A 16,013-nucleotide genomic window follows, 5' to 3' on the forward strand; every position below is an offset into this window, starting at 1 on the left:
TTAGTGATGTGATATTTTCCGAGGTTAGTAAAACCCCGATTCACTATGGAATTATACTACTACAGAGGAAAAGAGCATTACGTTTTATAACCAGATATTGTAAATCTTAATCAGTCACGTTTTTGGAAAATACCTTATCACTTTATGCAATATCCGGTTTACACATTCTCACCGTTACTTATATTGATTAACACTGATAATTAAACATATCACATTTCATTTAAATATTGTATATGATATTATGTTTTGAACAGGTTATGTAAGGAAAACGTTTTGAAAATTTAATGAAACTTTTACAATACGTTTAATGGGTATTTTTCACCGTTGTCTCAATAGATGGTTCTGTATGCTCAACAGTTACTCAAAACTCGGTCGGATAGATTAAACCAAGGTAGGATCCACGATTAATTTGCTGAGGAGCATATCTCAAAAAATACGGAAAACTGTTGAAAATTTGTTTTGTTACATGTTTTCATGATTTGTCATAATATTGTTACTTCCTTTTATGGTGTATTCTTGACAAATATCTCTTATAATATTTATTTATATAAAAAGACATCGCAGAACATCACATTAAAACAAAATAATGATAGCGTATTTATGAATAACTGGTATTTCTACGCAGTAATTCGTATCGTACATGTGAACCAGTACCTTCAAGTATGCATTTCTGGTGTGCTATATAACAACTTTAACAAATGTCTTGGGTTTTTTTGAAAGGGTTTTGATATGCCTGTCTTTAAAACATTTCGAAAACGTATTGAAACATGTTCGAAACGTTAATGTATAAATGGTGTCCCAGACAAACGTATGAACAACGTTATCATTGGGGAGCATGCAGGAGACAACCTTTAAAACTAAAACGTTTTGATAACGTTCGCATTATTTTATTCCAAGTTTAACCACACGTATTAATTTTGAATCGTTTTCAACTGGACTGAGAGTGGTCATTGGCGGTGACCAGAGGATTTTCAGTATTTATTAAAGCAGTGATGCTTTGACAACATTTGTATTAGGTTTTCCTAGCAAGCCATACGTTTCTTTTTTAAAGCTCTTTCAATAAGTCAGGTTTGAACAGGCATTCGAGAAACGTAAAACGTACGGCCAGCTTTCGTTTCGATATTTTGTCTAAAACATAGATGGATAGGGTCGCTTACTTCGAATCACTTGTGTAGGTTCGAAGCCTACATCCCACGGGGCTATAGAATTCATATTGAGATCCGGTGGTTCTACCCAGAAGCAATTGGAAAAGTAGACACATAAAAATGTTTCGGAATAAATTTAAACCCAACAAAAGCAGTCTAGGGTTAATAGTTACAGTATAGTTACAGTAAGGCCAGTAGCTCGTCGGAAATGTTTTAAAAATATATATAAGTGAATGAATGAAAACGAAAGAGAAACATTGAGCAAGGTCGAAATTATTAGTTTATTCTTTATCTCTCAATTTTGACATTTTTGTGGGGCGGGTAAATTTTTAATGAATCCAGCGGGATATTATTATTATACCTTTTCATAGTCTACATACCTATGTCTGTTCAAAACACTAAAACGTTTTGCCAGCCTAAATAGTACCAATGCCTTAAAGTTTTGCTCTTTTTTAAAAAAAGCGTTTCTCGAATGCCTGTTCAAACCTGACTTATTAAAAGAGCTTTAAAAAAAATGAAACGTATGACTTGCCAGGAAAACCTAGCTCACGGCTTATAGGTTCATGCAAGACAGGGTTTTCCCAACCTGTGGGGCAGTGTAGAATGAAAAACCGAGCGTTACCGATATTTTTATTAAACATTTTTTGACCTTTCACGATCAAACTGGTGTATTTATAGTTTATGACCATATAATATTACTAATACTATGTGCAAGCTACTTTAGACGAGATTTTGCACGACGGAATGACAGAATATCTATCCCTGGCACGCGAACACAGTTAGCACGAAACTATAGTGTAATATATGTCTTGTAGACAACCTTCTGTTGTCCTATTGATTTCCATTATTAACATCATGAGGTGTACGGCCATGAATCGAAACATATATCTAGTTACTGTTTTTGGAATACTTACTTAAATGTTCTTGAACGGAGTCAGGTTAAAGTAAGTAAGAAGATTACGTATATATACATGCATTTTATGTTTTATGGTGATAATTCGGCTCTTTTGTGGCTGTATAAACACATATTTGTCGAGCGATTGATGTTGCGTGACCTTTTTATGTATGCTAGATGCAGCTGGCTTTTTCACTTGCACGGATATTTTATATAATTTAGTGTAAATGTTTCGATCAATTTCTTATAATCCCTTATAAGAGCCGCGTAATGAGAAAACCAACATAATGCGTTTGAGACCAGCATGGATCCAGACCAGCCTGCGAATCCGCGCAGTCTGGTCTGGATCCATGATGTTCGCTAATGGTTTCTCTAATTGCCGTAGGCTTTTAAAGCGAACAGCATGGATCATAACCAGACTGTGCGGATGCGCAGGATGGACTGGATCATGCTGGTCGCAAACGCATTTTGTTGGTTTTCTAAAGGTGCGGCTCAATTAATAAGTGTTGAATGGAAAACTGTTATAACTCATATCAAATAACGAAGGAGTTCTAGTCCAGTCGTCTTATATGTTTGTACTACATACGACGTGAAAACGTTAATATGCAGTTTTTGAGGTCCTGTAAAAAGTAATTTAGGCTCACCCACAGTCTGAAAATATTTTTCGCGACTTTAATAGGTCACCATTGGCGGACCTGATTCGAATTTTGCAACTAGCGTGCCAAGTTTACTTCGTCGTAGCTTTATTTTGGTTTTAGAGCTTTTAGAATTTGTATTTCTATACAAATTATGTTCATTGTTGCAACAATGTACAGAAAAATATGTAAATACTAGTAGTGCAATAACAAAACTGAAACCATAAGAAAACTGCCATCTGAATTAAAATGGCATTTACTAGTAGCTCTGAAAATAGTCACATTTACTAAAATAATGTCCCTTTTCTACACCATTTCGAGTTGACGTGCATTTGGTTTGCGAAGTAAAATCAGATAGCGCCAATTCTCTACCAAATAAAATAAAATGACCTAAAAATCATTGGGGAAGCCAGAACCATTTTTGCAGCATATTGCAAGGGTAAAATAGGTATAAGCAGAGATGGAGGGGGCCAGTTTTCATAATTTTGAAATATGTGCCGGATACTTGATGATTTCCATTTGTGCTTCAGCTCTTGTGCTTTGTTCTGTAATGCGACAAGAATATGTGAATAAAGATGACAGTGAGCACCGTTTCACGTTTACATGTTAGTCAACCCAAAGGGTGCGAAACCGTTGAAAGCAAAATGTCTGACAAACACAATGTTTTAAGAGAAAATGCATATTAAAGACTATTCATTGTCGTTTTTTCTGCAGAAAACACACCGCTACATTGGTTTGGTTTAAACATATTTTATTGCATATCTTAAATATAAAACTTAAAAACGGTATATGCAAAAGGGTATTAACAAGTTTTGTCAACATTATTACATACCCTCCCCTTAACAAATTTCACTTACATGAGATTCGGCTACAAAATGTGTTATTCATAAAGCTATGCAAAAATCAAAAAATATATATATATATATTGAATTGAAAAGAAGAGAAAAAGAGGAAAGAAAAGACAGTAAGACAAAATCTAGTTAGATCAAGTACAACATATTCTTTATATTTCGCGTGATACTGATATATTTTAGTAATTGCTTTGTAGATTTTTATTGTTGGTCATGTTGTTGCAGAACTGAATCTAAATTTGGACACAAAAGTCACTGTAGTATTTCAATTCTCAAAACGCTCTGTATCGTTAATAAATTTTTGAACATTTCTAAAAATATTAATATTATCGTTTGCTGATAAAGAAGAGTTCCCAAAAAGTAAAGTTTCTGTGCTTAAAGGGTGGTAGTCCTTGGTTGACTGAAACATAACTATTCTTTGATTTATAAAGTTAGGACACTGAAAAAGATAGTGCTCACAATCTTCAATATAATATCCACAACTACAACTAAAATCAGGGCTAAATGATTAGTAAAAAGATCAAAACATAAGTTGCTGCATTTATTTCTTAGTCGAGAGTGACAAATTGAATACTTAAAATTTCGTTCGCCAAAGGAATATATATATCTCCGGTACGTCTGGCGCTTTAAACCATGTGATCAGAAATAACATTTTGAAAGCTGATAGGCTTTCTAGTTGTCTTGTTTCAATGGGTAGTTCATTCCACAATGAAATAGAAGATGGAATAAATGAACTAGAAAATATTTCGGTACGTCTTCGTAAGATCTCATAGTCTTCATTATTTCTTAAGTTATAGGGGTTATTGTATCGACTATATTAGGAAATAAACTACTTAGGTATTCTGGAACCATGTTATGTTTAACTTTATACATTAATATTAATTTCTGTGCATCGCGAATTCATAAATCCGCGTAGATTTCCTTCCATAACATACAGACATATCCGAAAGAAAATGTCCGAAATATGGTCAATTTCAGCAATGAATACTAGCCGCCTGTACACGATGTTTATTATAAAAACTTCAATTAATTTCAATATGTTATGAAAAAAATATAATAAAAATCATCGAAAATACATTTCATATAGAATATACTGCTTAAAGACAGAATTAACGCTAAGGTCTAGAGGTTGGATTCACATGCAGCTGGCAGGGATATATATATAACATAATATCCTGGTCAAGGCAGTGGACATTTCTGAGATGCTCTCCAAGAGGCCTGTACTGGTTCTTTCCAGGAAAGACGGCTTCGCGTGTATCGGTGCTATACACCGGGCACGTTAAAGAACCAGACTGTCTATTCGCAAAGAGCTAGGGTAAGTTAGCCGGACGGCTTGTATCTAAAAGGATTTCTCTCTGTCTGTTCTGGGGGGCGTTATCTCATCAGATCGCTCTGTGTCTGTACTAGTAGAGGATGAATTTCGCGCCCTGTGTGGCTGCGATTGCTATATGTAAAGCGCCTTTGAATGTGTTTATCATGAAAAGGGCGCTACCTAAATCTGGTATAATAATAATAATAATAATAATAATAATAACTTTTGTTTTTAACAGGTTACGGAAAGCATCTCCTTGGTGCACTTTGTATGTGTCAAACAAACAGAGCGCGTGATTTTTTACACATACTGTTTAGATAACAATAGAGATTGTTTAGATAACAATTGGGATTAGCAACAATGTGTCACGCCATTGTACAGTCCATTAAATAAACAAACGTGTTTGTAAACATGGACGGATCCAAACGGAAGGGGAAGAAGCATCTTATAGAAATACCGATTCAATTCAATTCAATTCAGTAGTTTATTTACGTCTCATCATATGTATGTCAAAATAAAACATAATAAAATCTTATTAAAATACATATGCCATTCTTAACAGAATTACAAGAGACGGGTAAGCATAGCTTACTTTAATTCATATATCTGTTATTTATACTATACATGTCATTTTATTTCTAAAAACATTTTTAAAACAAGAGCTGTCAGTTGACAGCGCGCTCGACTATTCTCAGTGCTTGATAGTATAATATAAGCTATTAGTAAAATTTTAACAATCCTATAAACATATTCTAAGACGAAAAGGGGCCATAATTCCGTCAAAATGCTTGATAAAGTTGTCTGCTCTTGTTTACAGACTGAGGTCATGATTGTAAACAACTATGCAAAATATGAAAGCAATATCTCAGTGGACTTTTAAAATATTTGAGGTGGTACGCAAACTTTAACATTCCAATAAGCATATTCTAAGTCGAAAAGGGGCCATAATTCAGTCAAAATGCTTGATAGAGTTGTTTGCTCCTGTTTACAGAATGGGGTAAACAAGTATGTTAAATATGAAAGCAATATCTCAATGGACTTTGAAAATATTTGGTGTGGTACGCAAACATTTGTGTGACGCTCATGCTAACGCCGACACCGGGGCGAGTAGGATAGCTCCCATATTCTCCGACTAGTCGAGCTAAAAATAAAATACCGATGGCAAAATACAATACATATCCGTAGCCCTGACCAACATATAAACCGGGCAAGTCTATTTTATAAGTACATCAACACGGCTGACCCATTTAAACGAGCTGTATTATATACTTTGTACCGTACAATTTTTTATGAAATGACTGTAACAAACTTTGAACATTTTATCAGCTATTAAATGTAATAAGAATAATCGCCCGTAAATTGAATAAAGGATTAAACGGCTCGCTCTCAATTTCAGTCGAACAAAAGCAAATACGAAATAGCCGTTACGGACCATGCATATATATAACGAGTCTCTGGCGTGTTACGGTACGGAATAATGGACATTAATGTAATCACGACTTCTGGAATTGGAATTTTACTAATATAAGATAAGAACCTTCGCGAATTTAAATTTCTGACCCTCCCCTCGCGAATTCATAAATCCGCGAAATAATTCAGGGTGCGGGAATTCGCGAAATAAAGATCACGCGAATATAAATTGATTTACAGTACCCGTCTTTCGGACAAATATATCCATCCTATTTCCTTATAGAGATTTTCTAATGATACTGATCGCGTTGTTCCAGTTACAATTCTTGCTGTTTCGTTTTGTAGTTTTTCAAAAGTAAGATTAATATTATGTGGCATTGCGTTCGAAAAAATAATTCCCTCTGTTTTATTAGGATTGAAATCTACAAGCCACTGATGAGCCCATTGAGACACACTTAACAGGTCATGGTTTAAAATACCTTCTAAATCTGCAATATTTGCTGTTGTATATGCCAAAGAAGTATCGTCAGCAAATAGACGGGAAATAATAAATTGTCAACAATATCATTTACATAGATGAGAAATAACAAAGGACCTAACATTGACCCCTGTCTTGAAATCTTATTGAGACGCCCCTACAAAGACATTCTGACAACGATTTGATAAATAATTTTCTATCCAGTTAAAAACATTACCGATGATTCCTTTTCTTGTAATTTGAGTAATAAACCTTTGTGCCAGACACGGTCGAATGCCTTAGAAATATGCAAGTATCCCTTTTGAGTCTAATAATTGAGTAACTCGATGAAATATATCGATTGATAACTGTTGAATGACCTTTCAATGACCGATACGAATAAAGAAGTTTACTTTCGTGGAGATAATTGTATAAGTATTTATACACCGTTTCTTCCGTCAGTTTACCAACACAACTAAAGAGAGAGATAGGTCTATAATTGCTAACCGAATGAATATCGCCTTTCTTAAAGAGTGGCATTACCATGGCTTTTTTCCAAATTTTAGGAATAATGCCTTCATTTAAAGACCCATTAAAGAGTAAACATAAAGGTTTGGCTATCGAATATTTAGTATTTTTCAAAACTTTATGACTAATTAAATCTAAACCTACTGCTTTATTAACCTCAAGATTAGATATTACAACTATGATATCGTTTTCTGTAAAATTTATATTGGATAATGAATTTTCTGTTCTTTTTCGCACTTCTGGAAGGTTTACATTTCTATCATCAATACTCGAAATAGATACGAAGTAATCATTAAGACATGTCGCTTTATCAACATCTAAAATGTAAAATTTGCCGCTACATTCAAATCTGCATCCAAAATAATGACACACAATTTACGGATCTAGGAGCACCGAATATTAATATCTGTTCTTTACAGCTAAATGCACATATAGGTTGATTTCTTCAATAATTAACTTTCGATAATGAAAACATTAATATTAATTTAGTTTGATTTAGACACATAGCGAACAAGCTCCTTATAAGCATTGCTTGCATATCAAACTGATTTATATAATCAGTGGATTTTACATGCATTGAAAGTCATAAGTTGTGTTAAAGGAATTTATTTCATTATCCTGCTATTTGAGTGTTTACTTTGTAATAATTCTTATAAAATCAAGATTTCAGTGTTTTACTTCAAGTTGGTTTAAATTGTCGTTGAGATATACCAACAATACCGCTATAGACTGATGTTTGTAGCTCACCTGAGTACAAAGTGCTTAAGATGTGCTATTGTGATCACCCTATGTCCACCGTCCGTCGTCGTGTGACGTGCGTTGTGCATCGTGCGCCGTACGTTGTCAATAGTGTGACTGTTAACACTCTAGATCACTTTAATGACACTAAGTCATAGTGTAACCCTTAATAAAAGCTTGGACTAGATTGTTACTAGATCATATGGGGTCAAAACTAGGTCACTAGGTCAATTAATGGGAATACCTTGTTAACGCTCTAAAGGCCACATTTTTGTTTAGTTTATCTTCATAAAACTTTGTAGGAATGTTTGTCTTTATGAAATCTATGCAGGTTTGAGACTGGGTTAGTTGAAGTAAAAAACTAGATTAGTAGTGAGATTATAGAAAACCCTTGTTAACACTCTAGAGGCCACATTTTCCATTTGATTTGATTCCTAAAATGTTGTTGGAGTGTTTGTCTCTATGAACTGTAGGTCAAGCTAAAACTAGATATCCAGAGGTCTTAAACTAGGTTACTAAGTCAAATCATAGAAAAATTTTATTAACAGTCTAGACGCCGTATCTCCTACTTGATCAACGTTTGTCAGGATGTTTGTTTCCATTACACATAAGTAAAGTAAACTAGGTTCCTTGGTCAACTCATAGAAAAACCTTGTTAAAACTCTTGTGGCCATATTTTCTATTTTATCATCATAAAACTTTGTCAGAATTTGTCTCTGTGAAATTAAGGTCATGTTCAAAGCTGGGTTATCTGGGGTATTAACTAGGCCACTAGTTAAAGTAATAGAAAAACGTTGTTAACACTCTAGAGACATACACTTGCGATCAACTTAAATATCTTTGGAATGCATCCACTGTCGACTTACCTTAATATTTTTTGAATGCATGTACTTGTGATCCGCTTCAACATTTTTGGAATCCATGCACTTGCGACCCGCTGATATGTATGGAAGCATGCACATGCGATCTGCATAAATATCTTTGGAATTCCTTCACCTGTGATTCCCCTAAATTTCGCTTGAATTCACGCGATCCGCTTCAATATCTTTGGAACTCATGAACTTGCTATTCAACTTTATTTCTTTTAAATACAGGCACTTGCGATCCGCTACAATTGTATTGAAATGCGTGCACTTGCGACCCATCTAAATATCTTTGGAAGTCATATACTTCCAATCCGCCCCCAGTATCTTTGGAATGTATACACTAGCAGTTCGCTTCAATATCTTTGGAATGCATACACTTGCAATCCGCCTTAACTTCTTTTGACAGCGTGGTTTTGTGATCCACCTCAAAATCTTTGTAATTCATGCACATGCGATCCACCTAAATTTCGTTTGAGTCGATACTCTTGCGATGCGCGTTAATATCTTTGAAATGCATGCACGTACAACCCGCCTCAATATCTTTGGAATGCATGCACTTGAAATCCGCCATTACATCTTTTGATTGCATGCACTTGGGATCCGCCTTAATATTTTTGGAATGCCTGCTCTTGCAAACCGCCTAATTATTTCTAGAAAATCCACTCAATATCTTCAGAATGCATGTACATGCGATCCGCTCCATTATCTTTAGAATGCATGCACTTGCGATGTGCGTAAATATCTTTGAAATACACGCACTTTCGATCTGCCTCAATTTCTTTGGAAAACAAGCTCTTGTGATGCGTCACAATATAGTTGAATGCATGCACTTGAGATTCGCCTACATTTCGTTTGAATACATACACTTGCAATACGCGTCAGTATCTTTGAAATGCATGCACGTGTGACCCGCTGCTTCAATATCTTTGGAATGCATGCACGTGCGGTCCGCTTCAATAGCTTTGGAATGCATGCACTTGCGATCCGCCTTAACATCTTTGAAATACATGCACTTGCGATGCGCCTAAATATATTTTGAAGTACATGCACTTTCGATCCGCCTCAATATTTTTTTAATGTATGCTTTTTCGATGCGCCTAAATTTCGAGTTAATAAGTCGAAATTTCGAGATACGAAAGTCGAATTTTCGAATTACGTAAGTCGAGTTTTCAAGTTACTACCAGAAATTTCGACTTATTAACTCGAAATCTGAGTTACAATCTTGCCCTTTTATCCGCAAAATTTGAACGTCTGTCCGTCTGTCAAAGGCCAAAAACGTAATGGACGACTTTTGACTCTTCAGAGTGGAATCATTAATATACACAGACATATATTGTATCGAACATGTAGGGACTTGAACATAATTATACTACCATACATCAATGTATGACCTACCATAGCCTATAGAGCTACTCCAGATTTCTAACTATATCTCGGATATATACTCTTATTTACATGTATAGTATGTTCATGCATTAGGGGCTCTAACTAGTTCGAAAACCTTCCAGATGTGGTCAAAATAGTGTAATATTGAAAACTTGAATACTACCCTATCACTTTCTATGACCTCCCCTCAAATTCTAGATCTGTCCAGGTACCCAATCTTGGTTAGAATCATAACTACACTTTCATTTAGGTGTGTCTATATTTCATTGACATATGGGCTCAAACTAGGTTGAAAACCTTCCAGACTTAAGCATGGTTTAGGCACCTGAGGTCTTCCTCCAACGTCGCTTGTGTCAGTGCGACGTTACACCAAAAAAAATCAATAAATAAAAAAACATGGTTTAAATAGTGATATATTCTATGAGCAAACGCTGCCATATGACCCTGTAGGGCTACCAAATAGATACACCAGGTACCTAATCTTGGCCAGGACCTATACATCAACGTAAACAATAAACAGTTAGTAACCCGAAATTTCAAGATACTTAACTCGAAATTTCGAGATATTAACTCGAAATTTCGACTTAGTAACTTGAAATTGCGTGATAATTAACTCGAAACTTTGACTTAATAACTTGAAGTTTCGAGGTAGAAACTCGAAATTTCAAGTTAATAAATAACATAGACATTTTTGGCAGTTGTATAAATTAGGGGAAAAAACTTCCTACATAGAAAACGAAATAAGTTAATGCTATTTCATACAATTTCCTTAATTATTGTACTCTGATACTGTACGGTTTTTAGTGCAAATTCTAAAATGATCCGCATCAATTGCTATATAAACATACATATAGCGAAATCGCCTATGTACACGAATCTACGATAAAATATGGTTGGCTGATACATTTCACCCCGTACGATTATGACATAAGAGATTCTACTTCTTTTCCATTACATACGAAATATTTCTGGGCCAAACGGTTGCAAACAAAATTTCAAAAACATAATTATGATAAAAAGTCATTCTGATCTAAGTGTAGGAACGTGAAACACGTTTTGATCTCTAAGAACGATTCAGTTAGCTCAATTATGATCCAGCGGTGACGCCATACGGTATGACGTCATAATGATGTGACGTCATATAAAAGTTAAGCTAAGTAACACAGGGTAAACTAACCGAATTTGATTATTCTGTTCATAAATAATTTGCGAGCTGTAAGATAACTAGATAATACATATAGAACGAATTTCGGCTTAATCGGTCTTTTGATAACCATCATAGATTTCACACTCCGCCGAAAGAAAATAGTTCTCAAATGGCAGTACATAGCAGAGGATTAGTGTAGTGTAAATAAACTCGAGCAGACGATGTGCCCGCTGACCAGTATACTTAGCATGCTTTATATACTAGGCATTCTTATCGCTGGATGACAGATTTTTCATTGAAGATTTTACATCAATGGCATTCACAAATAAATTAGCTGTACTAAAAAGTTCAGAATTTAGGGGAAGTAAAAACTCGGATATTTGTTATTTTTAATCACGGCAAAGAAGTGAAATAGAACAACAGAACTTTGATAGATGCTTTTGATAATCAAAAGAAGTAAAAGACTTTTCCGATGATTTATGATACTTGGACATTTATTGAGAAAGGAATCTATTATTTGCCGAATACAATATTACTTAGCTCTCGGTAAATCTGTAAAAGTTATTACTATTCTAGAGCAAAATCAAAATATTCCATGCTCAAATGATCTGGCTATTACAGTCTATTTTAATTTTTAACACGGTTATCAGTTATGTGTGTATTCCTTAAAAGTCTGATCGTCCCTGCTATAATAAGTGACCTTAAAATGTGTTTCAGTTCTGTTCCCTATGTTATTATAGTTTGATGTATATTTGCCCAATAGTTATTACAAATGTATGATTGTTTTGTAATTGTGTGTATGTCTCTACATGCACATCTGTGCAATCTGATAATGATAGTCTGCATTGTTCATATTTAGTCACTAAATTCACAATGAACATAGAAATTTGGCAAGGAAATGGTTACACTGTTGTAAAAACAAACGAAAAAGACATTTACTAGTTTAACAGTCCCAACAGAAAAGGGACATTGCTGATCTCAGACCTGACAGAATCAATACATTTCAAGACAATCCGTCCTCCAGTATTTACAACGCTTTGATTAGTAATAGCAATAGTTTATATCAGAGTCTAGATATGATAATGTTGGCGACCGAATATGTTTTTCAGATAATTACACTGACAAACGAACAGACACATTATTAAACAGACAGACAAACAAAATCCCTGGCACTTTTTCTAAGAAAAAGAAACTAGGTCGAGCGCTCAATGGCACTTACGTTTCGTATTTCGTATAAAGGAAGCTCTAAAGTCTCAATAAAATAGGAGTTTTATAACAGTAGCTCGATAAGAGATGCTGTATTCGAGAGCTCGAGTGGATATTTGCCAGACAGGATCTCACGAGGCGCGCAAACGCCGAGAGTGATCTGACCTTGCAAACTTAACGAGAGCCAACTACAAAATCCCAGATCTAGCTACTGTTATAATGACCATTTTATTATATGCCTCCACCTGTTTTGTTACTGAATGGAATCTTCAATGTTAGATCTGTGTCAGGTCATGCATGTTAATTAAAGTAGTCCGGCAGCATACCATACAAAAGGTACAATACGGATTTTTTCCTGCCTGATCATATTTACTTGTCGATTTTTTTGCAGAATTTATGTATGTATATGATAAAGATCCATTCTGTTTTTAAAGAAGCATAAAAGATATAAATCGACAGGTTAGGGAAACAATCTAGGCTATGAAACTGCCGACACAATGTTTTTATGTCTGCATATATCGACACCCCATTCTTTTCTGTCTCCTTGGCATCTTGGTTTTATTTTCCTCCATAATTGTTGTCAAGGAGATCTTTCCCATCTGTTGTGTAAACGCGAAAATAACTAAATTTTCAAAAGCAATTTCAAGGGAGACAACACTATCAACCTTACAACTTGCAATAACTCTTCTAAATGATACGTCCTGTGAGTAAGAACAATATCTTGATATAAAACGATAGTGCTAATGCGTTTCGCATCAACTCACAGACATTTAGGAAGAACTTGTGACGTCAAAAAAACGTCAAAGGAAATTATTAAAGACTGTGACATTAACATTAATGAACTCTTACAGTTAGGGTGTCGATAACTGACGATTGTCGACCGGTATTACCCGGCATTGCTAGTTTATATATACTTCCCAAAATGCTAAAACCATAGGAACAATTACAGCGTGCCCAATCACGTGATCGCGCTACGTCATTTTGAGCTCGAAAGTGAAAGTGGAAAGGTACACAAAAATTATAAATCAGGGCGTAAGTTTTTTATTCAATATATTGTGTTAATACCATGCACATGACTTGAAACCTACACTCAGTTCCAAAAGAAAGTGTGCACTTAGTTTTCTGTTATTTTTTCTCGGTTATTTTCATGAAAACTTATAATGTTTGGTACCAAAATTTAAATCAGTTCGTAAACAAATTGGTGAGCATTTTAGATTTTGAGTTATACCTGAGAGGTAGTGTATGAAAAAATGAAACAAAAACGTCGGGGAATTTTTTGAAATATTTAAAACTAAAAAGTGCACACTTTCTTTTGGAACTGAGTATATTTGAAAGTGCTACGGGTACTACGATTTCCCCACAAAAACTTTCTGGTTTTAACGCTATTCCTGTTTAACTGACTTGCAAAATGAGCGCACAATGTACTGGTTAGAAATAGCGTTAAAATGCGAATTATTTGCGTTGTTAGAATCGAAAAAATAAATATGTTCCAATAATTTTATCAGTTGATAAAATATAAGCAGTCGTTCGGATGCGAAGAATAAAATCACTCGTGATACGCACTCGTGATTTAATTATTGCGCATCCGCAAACTCCTGTCCATATTTTATTAACAACAGATTTTTTATTTCTTACATCGAATTGTTTTAGCGGCAATGGTAGTTTTAAGTAATCGTGAAAAAGAAGCAGCCGAAACAGTACCGTTTTGTTAGCATTACCGAATGAACAAACGCGGCAAAGATGTCTTCTGTTTACTTGAAATTTCCCCGTCGAGCGCCTCTTTGTTTACTGTGTAGGACACCAATCAGCCTTGATAGCTTTGTGGGATATGGTTAAGAAAATGCAGGTAAATATTATTTATGATAATTATGCAAACAAATATTTTCAGACCTCGTTTCCTTCCTGTTGTTTGCTATTTTTGGAGCATGACTATGTACTTATAAATAGCTTTAGATTAAATATGCTTTCTACAGAGAGAAAGGATAGGTCTGTTCTATCGACCGACATATTATGTTGACCAGGCGCGTACCTGCCTTTACGCAGATACGCAGCTGCGTAGTGAAAATCTGTTTAAAATGCTCATCTAAATCATATAATATTGTATATATTTTGACATTATGTAGCGTATATTTTTCGTACACTTCATATTGAAGTTTGTACGCAACCTTTTGTTTAAAGTATTATACATAGATAGAAATCTAGTTAAACATTCAAAAATTCTACACCTATTGCGAAAGTGAACGTAATTTTCTTTAATTAACCATGACTCTAAAAATCTTAAAAGGGATAATACACAAGTAAAAAGTCATTGTTTTATGTTTGCCAGAGAAACACTATAATGTTAAAAAGTCTTATATCTGCATTCAACAATTGTGTATTTTTGTGGTATTAAACTATTCTCGCATACCAGAGGTTTACCATGGTTACCTAGTTCGTCTAAACTCTGATGAATGAAAACTAAGTTGTTGTAAAATACTTTGATATATCTTGTTGAAAATAAGCATTTTGATCATTCAAAAGGATTCTTTTTCAATAAGATAAGAATCATTTTTTGGAAGATTTTCTAAGTTTAAAAAAAGAATACTGTCTGAATGGTTTCTTTAAAGATTTTATCAAAAATTAAACTTTACACGAGGCAACATTTATTTTGCAGATTCAGATACTTCAAATTAATGAATCTAAGTATGTCTTACAAATCCAATAAACATTGCAGATTTGCTACATATTTTAGTAAGTGCAGATTTAGTAAAATAATTTATTTTGTATGAAATTTGTAAGGAATTAATAAGGTTCTCCTTTACTGTTTTTTCTTCAAACAATTTCTGAAGTCCCCTACACAACCACTGTTAACTATAAAATAGCCACAGCTACGCGCCTGTTAGTCACCAATAATACTTGTAATATATGACCCAGTTTGTGAAACTAATTATACTACTACAGTTCGTTTTTGTAAACATGATCATCGTGTTTGTAAACATTAAGGATTGCATTTTGTAACCCTAACTCAGGGTTCCATATTTTAGAGTGCCTTGTATAAGAAAAACGTGAACTCAAGCTAAAACAAAACATAATCAAAAAGTAGAAAGGTCATTTTGCAAGTAGAAACTTGGTTTGAAAACGTGTAAACACGCATGACCTAGTAATCGAACTGTAGAGCGATCAGTATTAATAAACTTTGATAATGTGGCAGGTGAGTCCAATAAGTCCAAGGGTGTTCAAAGATAATCCTTCTTAGATCTATTGTGCAGCAAATATTGGATTTTCCAATACAGTATTGATAACGCGCGCAGTGTTTTATTAATATATGTTTACATTTTACAGTTGACAGGATGGGGGTAACCATGGGGGAAATGATTTAGGAATAGTGTGAGCTTTCCTACTAAGTTCGCGCAAAACAGTGTATTGATCTCAAAAAATGAAGTCCTTGTGGGGAGGGG

The 16,013-nt window shown here is 34.5% G+C and overlaps 1 protein-coding gene across 2 annotated transcripts in view; it reads left to right on the top strand.

Annotated features, from left to right (window-relative positions):
• The window catches only part of LOC123551131 (baculoviral IAP repeat-containing protein 7-B-like), a 41,182-nt gene that overhangs the window by 3,811 nt on the left and 21,358 nt on the right, over positions 1–16,013 (top strand). Inside the window, exon 1 of one of the 2 annotated variants that reach the window (XM_053540609.1) lies at positions 14,280–14,422. The exons of the other annotated variant lie outside the window; for it this stretch is intronic. The gene's annotated coding sequence lies outside the window, so the exon portion shown is untranslated. Of the gene's footprint in view, positions 1–14,279; positions 14,423–16,013 lie in introns of those variants that run through there. 2 annotated transcript variants of the gene reach the window in all.

This window comes from Mercenaria mercenaria, chromosome 4 (assembly GCF_021730395.1).
Source record: "Mercenaria mercenaria strain notata chromosome 4, MADL_Memer_1, whole genome shotgun sequence".
NCBI classification, from domain to species: Eukaryota; Metazoa; Mollusca; class Bivalvia; order Venerida; family Veneridae; genus Mercenaria; species Mercenaria mercenaria.